General features: G+C 38.4%; 1 non-coding gene across 1 annotated transcript; it reads right to left on the bottom strand.

Annotated features, from left to right (window-relative positions):
* Positions 1-2,287: 2,287 nt before the first annotated feature.
* LOC142177831 (small nucleolar RNA R71) lies at positions 2,288-2,391 on the bottom strand. Its single transcript, XR_012706378.1, has one exon. It is a non-coding gene; the product is annotated as a small nucleolar RNA R71 (small nucleolar RNA).
* Between the last annotated feature and the right edge of the window lie 7,765 nt (positions 2,392-10,156).

Below are 10,156 nucleotides of genomic sequence, written 5' to 3'. Positions count from 1 at the left end.
CTTTGATAACACATGCATGCTGGATGAACAACTCTCATGCCCAAAATTAACTTACTAATTACCCAATTCTAGACAAAATTCGAAATTGAGGGTTAAGGTGTAGAATCTTACCTCTAGGGTGAAGACCTTGTGAGTTTTCCTTGTTAATCTTTCAAGATTTGAGCAAAGATTGATGAAAATTTAGCCTACGGTTTCCTCTCTCTCTCTCTCTCTAAGACACTCTCCTTTCTCTCTAAAATATCATATTTTAGCTTAAAAATAGGACAAATCATCTATTTAACGAAGTAGGGTCGGGTTAGCTCCGTAATAGGGTATGAGGTCGCATATGCGACCGCAGAATGGATATGCGGTCTGCATATCGGTCGCACAATTTGGTGCCAAAAACTAGGAAACATCTGCCTGGGTCTGCTGTAGTTATACGACCCGTAGACCTATTCTGCGGTCGCATAATGCACCGCAGAACTGGTCTGCGGTCGCATAATGCATCAGAGACTTTCGCCCAAACCGCCTCACCCCTGCTTCATTCTTCGACCATTATGCGGTCCACTGAGTGAATCTGCGGCTGCATAGTGGGCCAGAGAAATGCATTTTTCTGCCCAAATATTTCCTTCACTTTCAAGTGCATTGTTCAACCTAAAACGTCTGAGCACGTAAGCGCAGTTCGGCACTACGAAATATTATTTTTTCCTTTGCAAAATTTTACGGGGCCTTATAGTATCTTATTCACGTGATTGAGTAGTTTAATGATAGTTGTTATTCATGACCTACCCTTAATTTATGTTTATATCTTAGATGCATGCTTAGGGGTGTTCGACAGGTAGGACTCGGGAATTCGTCATGGCCCATCGATTTGGGTCGTGACAACATAAATCTCAATTGTTGATCATCTTGGATAGCAATTAAACTACAAACTATGAAACACTGTTTAAATTCAATCCTTATGGATATGATATTTTACTATACTATCTTTTACTAGCTAGCAAATTTTGAGTGTGTGTTCTGAGCTCGTCAAATTTTGGTGTCGTTACCAGGGATCAAACCCGGGTCACCCTCATGGCAGGAGGGAATACTCACCACTGATTATTACCTTAATCAACAACAACAACACGAAATCAGAGGTTACTTACCTTCGAAGAACCCTCCAAAACTATTGCAAGATGAAGAACTACGATCTAGCAAGCACCATGGGATTTCTAGCATTTGATGCATGCTTTTATCTTAGGTTTTCACCCTATAATCATGGAGGAACCCTTGGAGAGAATTTAGAAACTGTTTTGGACGTGAAAAATGACTAAAAAGGCTTAGAATTGCCTTAAATACAAGTTGGAGTTTTACACTGACTTTGTGTGTCCCATGGGAATTGGTTGCGTAGTCTCGCAAAAATGCGAATATCTCTCTACTCCGATGTCGTATCGATGAATGGTTAAATGCATTAGAAACTAGGCTTGTAGATATTCAATTTGGTAGGTAGATTACCCAGTAATTCTAAGTATTTTTGTAAAAACGATCAGCTACATATGACCTAATATTCAACACATTTATGAATGTAACTTGTGATGACCTAAGTGTGTATTTTGAGATCATCAAATTTTAGCGTCGTTGTCGGGGATTGGCAATTAATAGTGTTTGAAATAGTTTGTAGTGCTAATTCAGGAATTTTTCATTTATTTTTATTTTACTTTTCTCTTTTTACGGTTGGTGTTCTTTGACTGTGCGCAGGTTACAGTTTCAGAGTTGTGCATGACAAGAACTTCTGCGAGGGAAGTGGAACCATACGAGCCAGAAATTGAAAAACAATTTTGACAATTGAAGAAGGAAATTAATCTCACCAAGATAATAGAAAAGGTTGGTTAATCCTCAACCAAAGATATGGTTGGAATCGGTGATGATAATGTAGATTTGGCTGCGAGAGAGGCAGCCCAACGAAAAGAACAAGATGCACGGGATATAGAAGAAGCAGGTATTAGAGATGTACGGAACATCTATGAAGAAGAGAGGGGTCTTAGACTTAATCAACATCAACCCTTACCTGGGAGACCACATGGAGCTTATGCTAGACCAGTTTACAATCAAGAATTATCCAGTGTTCGACCATCTCAAATTGCAACTGATAATTTCGCGTTGAAGCAAAGGTTGCTCCAAACCCTTCAAAATTGCGGCATTCCTCTTCACACTCAAAGATGGTGCAAAAAAGTGGCTACGAAGCTTACCTAATGGATCGATTCGAACATGGGATGAGGTGACCAGAACATTTCTTGATAAATATTTCTCATAAGCTAAGACGGGAAAGTTTAGAAGAGAAATCCATAACTTCTGCCAGAAAGATATTGAGATTTTGTTTGAAGCTTGGGAGAGGTTTAAGGAAATAGTCAGGAAGTGTCAACATAGCGGAACTGAACTCTGGATGCAACTCCCGGACTTTTGGGATGGATTGACACCGGCCTCACATAGAACATTGAGCAATGCAGCTGGAGGCCTTTTGATGAAGAAGACTCCATAGGAGATAGTGATAATTCTTGATGAGTTGTCTGAAGATGCAAATTTGTGGCCTTCTTTGAGTGCTGAAAGAAGAAGATCGACAGGTGTTCAACAGGTTGATACTAACACATCTGTGCATGTACAGCTTAATGCTATGGATAAAGAAATACAGAAGCTGACCTTGGCTACAATACAAAGTGAGCCTCATGCAACTTGTGATATATGTGGAAGAGGACATCCTACGTATGAGTGTCACGCCTCAACTGAGGAAGTGAATGCTGTGGAAAATTACAATGCAATGGGTCATAGGCACCCCGATTTTTCATGGATTTCATCTGGATGTACTGCAAATGCGTGGCAACAAAATAACTCTAGACCTCAGGGATAAAGAGATCCAGCCTTCCAAAATCAGTAGAGGAAGCAGTTTAATCCTCAATGGTCAAATCAGCCTGGTCTAGAAGATCTAATAAAGGCCTTCATTATCAAGACAGATGCGAAGCTGGACGCTCATGGGGGAGCTATCAAAGAATTGGGCACTAGTTTTCAAAACATATAGAGATAACTGGGACAAATTACAACAATATTATCTGAGAGAGTCTCAGGTACTCTGCGAGCTGATACTGAGAGAAATCCCAAAGAAACGGTATATGTTGTGACCTTGAAAAGTGGGAAAGTGTTGAAAGATCCCACCCAATCCAAAAAAATGTGATAATTGCAAAAGGAAATGGGGAGCAGCTGAAGAATGATATTGATAAGAAGAAGAAAGGCAAGAAGAGAACTGACAAAAAAAAAAGAAGGATGAAACTTCGAGAAGGGATGAATATAATAAGAGGGAGCATATGCCTCCCTACCTTTCCCTAAAAAGTTGTGTAGGGAAAGGCTGGACAACCAGCTTGCGAGATTTCAGGATGTGTTAAAACAAGTTCATGTAAATTTTCCATTAACAGAATTACTCTCACATATGCCTGCCTATGCCAAATTTTTGAAGGAGATCCTCAAAATGAAGAGGAAGATAGAAGATACCTCAGTGGTCAAGCTCACAGAGCATTGCAGTGCGACATTGCAAAACAAACTCCCACAAAAGTGTGGAGATCCAGGGAGTTTTACTATACCTTCTTTTTAGGCTCTATTAAATTTGATAAATCTTTATGTGATTCTGGTGCCTCAATTAACTTAATGCCTCTATCTATTTATAGAAAACTGGAGAAGGAGATTTGAGAGATAAGGTTAGTGCCAATATCTTTGCATCTAGCAGACCAAACGACACTGATACCCAAGGAGATAGTGGAAGATGTCTTAGTTCGGGTAGATGAGTTCTTATTTCCTGTAGATTTTATAGTGATGAATATGGAGGAGAACAAGGAGGTCCCCCTCATCTTAGGAAGACCATTCCTAGCAACGAGTATAGCAATATTAGATATACACGAGAGAAAGCTCATGCTTAGAGTAGGTGAGGAGACTGTAACTTTCAAGATAAATGTAGAAATGGGGGTGAAAAATGAGAAGCCAGCTTCAAGTGTTGAGTGGAAAGTGAAGGGCTTAAAAGAGAAGGTTGCGGCGAGTGAGAAAGATAAGTGTGGGGTAAACCCCCAAGAAGTATGAGAAGAAGTAGTATGCATGAATTTGCGTACTATTTCGAAGGTGAGGAATGGATCCCGACTTCAACTTAGATCCCGACTAGATATTCAAGGAAGTTTCCTTTACCTTACACTTTTAAATTGTGTGTCATGGGGACATGCCACAACTTAAAGTATGGGGTGGGGGATATATTGCATGTTGTATGTATATGTGTTAGTTTTGTTAGTTGTAGTAGTTGGAAAATTGAAAAAACCACAAAAATTGAAAAAAATGTGGATTTTTCCCGATGATGGATATCACTCTATGGGTTTCTTGAGGGATTAAAGTCGAAAGAAAAAGACAAAAAGATTTTATTTTGTTTAGGTAGTCTAACAATTCCCCCCAAGTTTTTCTTTGTACCGCGATTTTTATCCAAGGGTTTTGTTTGAACCGGGTGTAGTTAGTTTTTCTTTTTCAGAGTAGTAGGAAATCTTGTGCTATGAATTGAATGCAAGGCAATATCTCTTGACTTTATTATGCCCTGAGAATAGTGAGTGCTTTAGTATGACACTTAGGCTCCATTTTTTACTCTTGTCTAAGTACCTTAAATTGTATGATCTTAACTTTGCTTAACTACTTTCACTAGAGTGTCTTGATGAGTCCGATCTTGAGTGAGTTATGTGCCATGTGTGTGTGAGGTTTTGAGTTATTCTGTGCATTGCATTTGATGTCTAGAACTTACCCTGTGTGTTTGTAAAGCAAAATAGTAGTTTTATTCAGTCTTGGAAGTGGTCTAGACATTTCTTTGTTGAGCCAGTTATATGCTTCTACCCACCTAATTGTTATGTATTTTAGTTAACCCTGTTGAGCTTGTAATCCAGTTTCTTTGGAAGTCACAGTATAAGCCTTACCTATTTGTTTGAATTCACCATCTATTTGAACTTTATACCTCTCGTGAGCACTTGAATTTGATATGAACTTTGCAAAAGTTGAAGTGTGGGTTGGTTGGTTTGGTTTTTGAGTGGAACTAATGAAATAAAGAGAAAGGCGCACTGTATTGAAAAAAGTAAGAGACAATTGAATTGGAAAAGAAAGGAAAAAAAATAATAAGTGTATGATTGTGAAAAGTATTCCTTGATAGTGATAACTTGATATAATTGTGCTTAAAGAAGTTGGGAGTTAATGTATATTGATGTGAAGGTGGAGTTTTGGTTTGACGTAAGTGTATGTTTTTGAACAATGAAATGTATGTATTAAAGTGTTTAGGCAGGTATAGTCACTCTTATATCTAAATGTATCATACCCATCCCGTAACGTAAATTACAACCAATGAAAGTCCTACTTAATACTTGACTGAATGATCTCAATTAGTAGAGTAGTACACTACGGGCAAGCCTATGGTGCATCTTTTGTGGCATATGAATGTTGTTTATGAGTTTGAGGGAATTTTTTCTATCTTGAGTTCCTAATTGTTCTTAATTTTCATTTTGTGTGGAACTACTCTCTATTATTGTGTGAGGGCACTTGATTCATGAAGGAAAGGTAATGTCGTTGACCTCTGTGTTAGAGTAAGTGAGAGGGTTACAAATAATGGGGGGTGCTTATGAGTCAAATCGTGAGGCGAGGATGTTACTGTCACACCCTAAACCCTGGCTCGGGCGTAACACGACACTCGGTACCTGACTGCATGTGACCGAGCGAACCAACTGTGTGGCTGGATCAACATGTGGTATAACTATAAGCTAGATATAAATATACAACATGATGATCTACTAAAGAATCTGACTGACATATCATAGATGCGGAAAATACTGAAAAGTCTGCAAGTGTAAATGAGTAACCGACAAGGCTAATACATAAAAGTCTGCTAATGCCTGACTGACTGAACTATAGTCTGCGAAGCCTCTAAGAATACTGAAATGCTAACTGCTTACCCGGACAAGGTCCCCGGTATACCTTAGTAACTGAAATACTATAAAGACTAAAGACTGATAAAAGAGACAATGCCCCGAAAGACTGGGGCTCACCAATAGCTGATACAAGATGTCCTCACAAGTAGAATCGTCAACCTGTAAATTGTTACCTGCATCGCGACATGCAGGCGCCGGGCAAAAAGGGACTTCATTACATTTGAATTGCACTGGTATGTAAAACAACTAAAAGAAGGATCTATAAATACTGAAACTGAAACTGATAACTGATAACTAAACTAAACATAGGAAGTAAGCTTATGAATACTCCCTCTTCTGAATAGGAAGTAAAGTTATGAATACTCCCTCTTCTGAATGATGAACCAACTGTTAATCTGAATAAATAAATTGCGTCCTCAGGCCCAATATATATATGCACAAACTGCGGCCTCGGGCCCAAATATACGTATACATAACTGCGGCCTCAGGCCCAAAAATGCATAAAGCATAAACTATGCCATCTAGAGAATAGAATTTCTACAACTATTCATGGGACTAAGGCATAATTACATTCTGAGAAAGCTCGTAATACTGAACCATACTGAGTTACATGATACTGGAATTCTGAATAGAAGTAGACTGAGACATGTATTCATAATAAATTGATTTGTCATAACTGAAACTCATAGGATATTGAACGATTATTAAAATATGCCATCTAGAGAATAGATGTTCTGCAACTATTCATGGGACTAAGGTATAATTACGTTCAGAGGAAACTCGCAACAACCATAAAGAATGGGACGTAGGGAGAATGATAAACATTCCCAAACGTAAAGAGAGTTAGCCTCACGATGTTCATCTCCTCTTTCAACGATAATATATGTCAATATATATCAAGAGGAACCAATATTAGCACTAATTCTCCTATTTTAGTAACTTAGGAATTTTATCTTATGGGTGTAAAGCCTCACAGCCCTTAGTAATTGGTCTTTTCTTCACCATGTTCTGATTCTACTACTTCTAGGTGATTCTACAATCCCAAATAGATGTAACTAACACCATTTCTCATCACCCCAATGTTTACAACAATCAGAATTCAACAATACAAAACCCTAACATAGTTTTTATGGTTCTCTTTATCAAACCCATTTACTATTCTCCCAAAAACTTATCAATTCATAGTTATAAATGATTAGGGAGTAGAAACATTACCTTTTCGAAGTCCACTCCTCTTGAATTCAAGTTCTAGGGTTTCCTTTCTCAATAATGGTGTCTCTATCGAATATCTAATTAGTGGAAGGATTTATCCATGTTAATACGATGCTGGAAAATTGAAATTAACTTAGAATCATCATTAGAACTTACCTTGGATGATGGAGGGACCTCAGGAATGTTCGGTTCTTGAGAGCTTCCCTTTTTAGAGTGTGTTTTCATGTTTAGGGCATGGGGGAATGAGGTAGGGCTTTTAAATAAGTGAACATGTATCGGGTAAACCTCGCCGGCATGAAGCATTGTCAAGGGCACCAAAATTACTGTGCATGGCGCCATCAGAGGCGCCAAAATTACAGTGCCTTGAATTATTTGGGGCGCTGAGGTTGATGCCCTGGACAGTACCTTGCACTGTCTAGGGTGGTGAGGTTGATGCCCTGGACAATGCCTTGCACTGTCAGGGGTGCTAATGTTAATGCCATGGACAGTGCCTTGCACTTTCTACGGTCATGAGTTTTTATGGCCTTGCATTGTCTATGGCCATGCGTTTTCAAGGCCTTGCACTGTCTAAGGCTCTAAGACGTGCCTCCCATAAACTTAGTCGATACTATCAAATTTTATGCACCTCACAATCAGTCTTGATTCCAAAATAACGGTTTTCACGAAAACTCATCCCGATAGGACTTCACATTAATACTCATTTAATGCATCCATAACTAATTCAGATTTACGGAGTGTTACATTATCTCCCCCTTGGGATCATTCGTCCTTGAATGATTGTCCTGATTGTAACTACGACTAACTCTGGACGTTAAACAGGACTAATGAAAACATGTGAACACTGGAATGTTATGAACACATCCATACTAAACAGAATGAATACACGAATACTGAATTGTTAAGATACTGAACTAAATAGGTACTTAACTAAATGGCTACTAAACTGACTGAATACTGAATGATATGGACATTGTAAAATAAGGTCAGAATGAGACGGTTAGTTACCTTCGACATTTCTCCAAATTACCTGCTAGCTAATAGAGTATAACACTAGCTTCATAGGGCATCATAATACGCATAACATGAAACATATACATGAATGCTGGTCTAATATGGATATGTGAGGTTTGAACTAACGTGAATATATGAATACTAACTGGCACGAATATTCGAGTACTAAACTGACGTGAATATCTAATCATTGAACAGACATCAATATCTGAGTACTAAGCGGGCATGAATATCTGAGTATTGGACTGACATGAGTATCTGAGTACTGAACTGACTTGAATGATCTAACATGAGATCTAAATACAGGAAACATAAATGTCGTGACATGAGATTTGAATACTGGAAATTTGAATGTTATAACATGACACATGAAATACTAGGTGTGTACAACCGCCAATTCTAGTGGAAACTCTAACTCATAAGCTACTTGCCCGACCCTTCATAGGATCCTATACACCCCGATGTGTCTGGGACTGAGCTTTTCTTTCTTACCAAATCTTATAACACCTTTCTTAGGTGAAACTTTCAGAAACACCCAATCATCAACTTGAAACTTTAGGTCTCTATGCTACACGTACGAATAAGACTTTTGGCAACTCTGAGCTGTCTTCAAACGCTCTTGAATTAACTTGATTTTCTCTATATCCTGATAGACCAAATATTGTCCCAACAACTCTGCCTCGCCAAGTTCGAACCAACCAATTGGCGATCTACACCTTCGCCCATACAGAGCTTCGTTCAATGCCATTTTGATACTACAATGGTAGTTTTTATCATTAGCAAACTCAATGAGAAGTATGTGATCATTCCAAATACCTTTAAAATCAAGGACATATCCTCAAGTTTCTGAATAGTGCGCTCTACCTGGCCATCTATCTGAAGATAAAAACCTATCCTGATGTTTACTCTTGTGCCTAATCCTTTCCAAAAGGACTTATAAAATATTTTTGTAAAATTGAGCACCACAATCTAAAATGATGGACAACGGAGTCTCATTCAATTGGATGATCTCTTAGCATAATCTTCTGCTGAATCCGTGGTCATTACTGGCAAGAAGTGCACTAACTCGGTAAGTCAATCTACACACACCCAATCAAATCATGCTTTCAAAATAAGCAAGATAATCCTATTATAAAGTTCATATTTACCATCTCCACTAAAGAATATATGTATTCTGAGATAAACACTTGGTTTTCTGCTGCTCGACATTCATTTGCTGACAATTCAGATACTTCGCCACAAAGTATGCGACGTTCTTTTTCATGTCGTTCCACTATTAAATCTCCTTGAGATCATGATACATCTTTTGGAAACTTGGGTAGATATAACACCTGGAATTATGGGCTTCTAACATGAACCTCTTTATCTAAGTCCATCTATGTCTAGACACACAATCCGTCTTGGTACCTCAAAGTACCACCATCTCCCCCTTATTCAAAAGCAATCGTCGTATGCTTGTGAATCCCCTGTTTTAGCTACAACAAGTAGGGATCATCAAACTATTTCTCCTTCACTTCATCTACTAAGGAGGAACAAGTCCTGTTCTGGACAACAACTCCCCCACCTTCGGTGTCTGAAAGTCGAACTCCCAGCTTGACTAAGCGGTGAACGTCTTTCACCAGAGTTCTCTTGTCTACCTTAATCATGAGCTATACTTCCCATACTTGATTTTCTTAATCACTTCCTAAAAACACTCATAGTATTGTTGTGAGCTATGTCTTTGAGTAGTACATTGTAGATTAGAGTCTCGTGCAATAGAACTACCCTCATTACACATAATTGGCCATGCTTTTATAGATTTTCTATGATTACTTTATCATCAATAACTAATCTCGGTGATCATTCTAATCACTTCGTGTTTCTTGCACATGCTAGGCATATTCCATGTCGTAATTATATCGTTTTCTGTCATTACTAATTTAGGTTTTTTTTTTTGTATCCCATGCTACCGTTTCGGGTTTCAAATCTCCAACTAGACGTACTGACAA

The sequence above is a fragment of the Nicotiana tabacum genome, chromosome 23 (genome assembly GCF_000715075.1).
Source record: "Nicotiana tabacum cultivar K326 chromosome 23, ASM71507v2, whole genome shotgun sequence".
In the NCBI taxonomy this organism is placed as follows: domain Eukaryota; kingdom Viridiplantae; phylum Streptophyta; class Magnoliopsida; order Solanales; family Solanaceae; genus Nicotiana; species Nicotiana tabacum.
The sequence above is the reverse complement of the archived record's forward strand: the minus strand, read 5'-3'. Positions and strand labels throughout refer to the sequence as shown.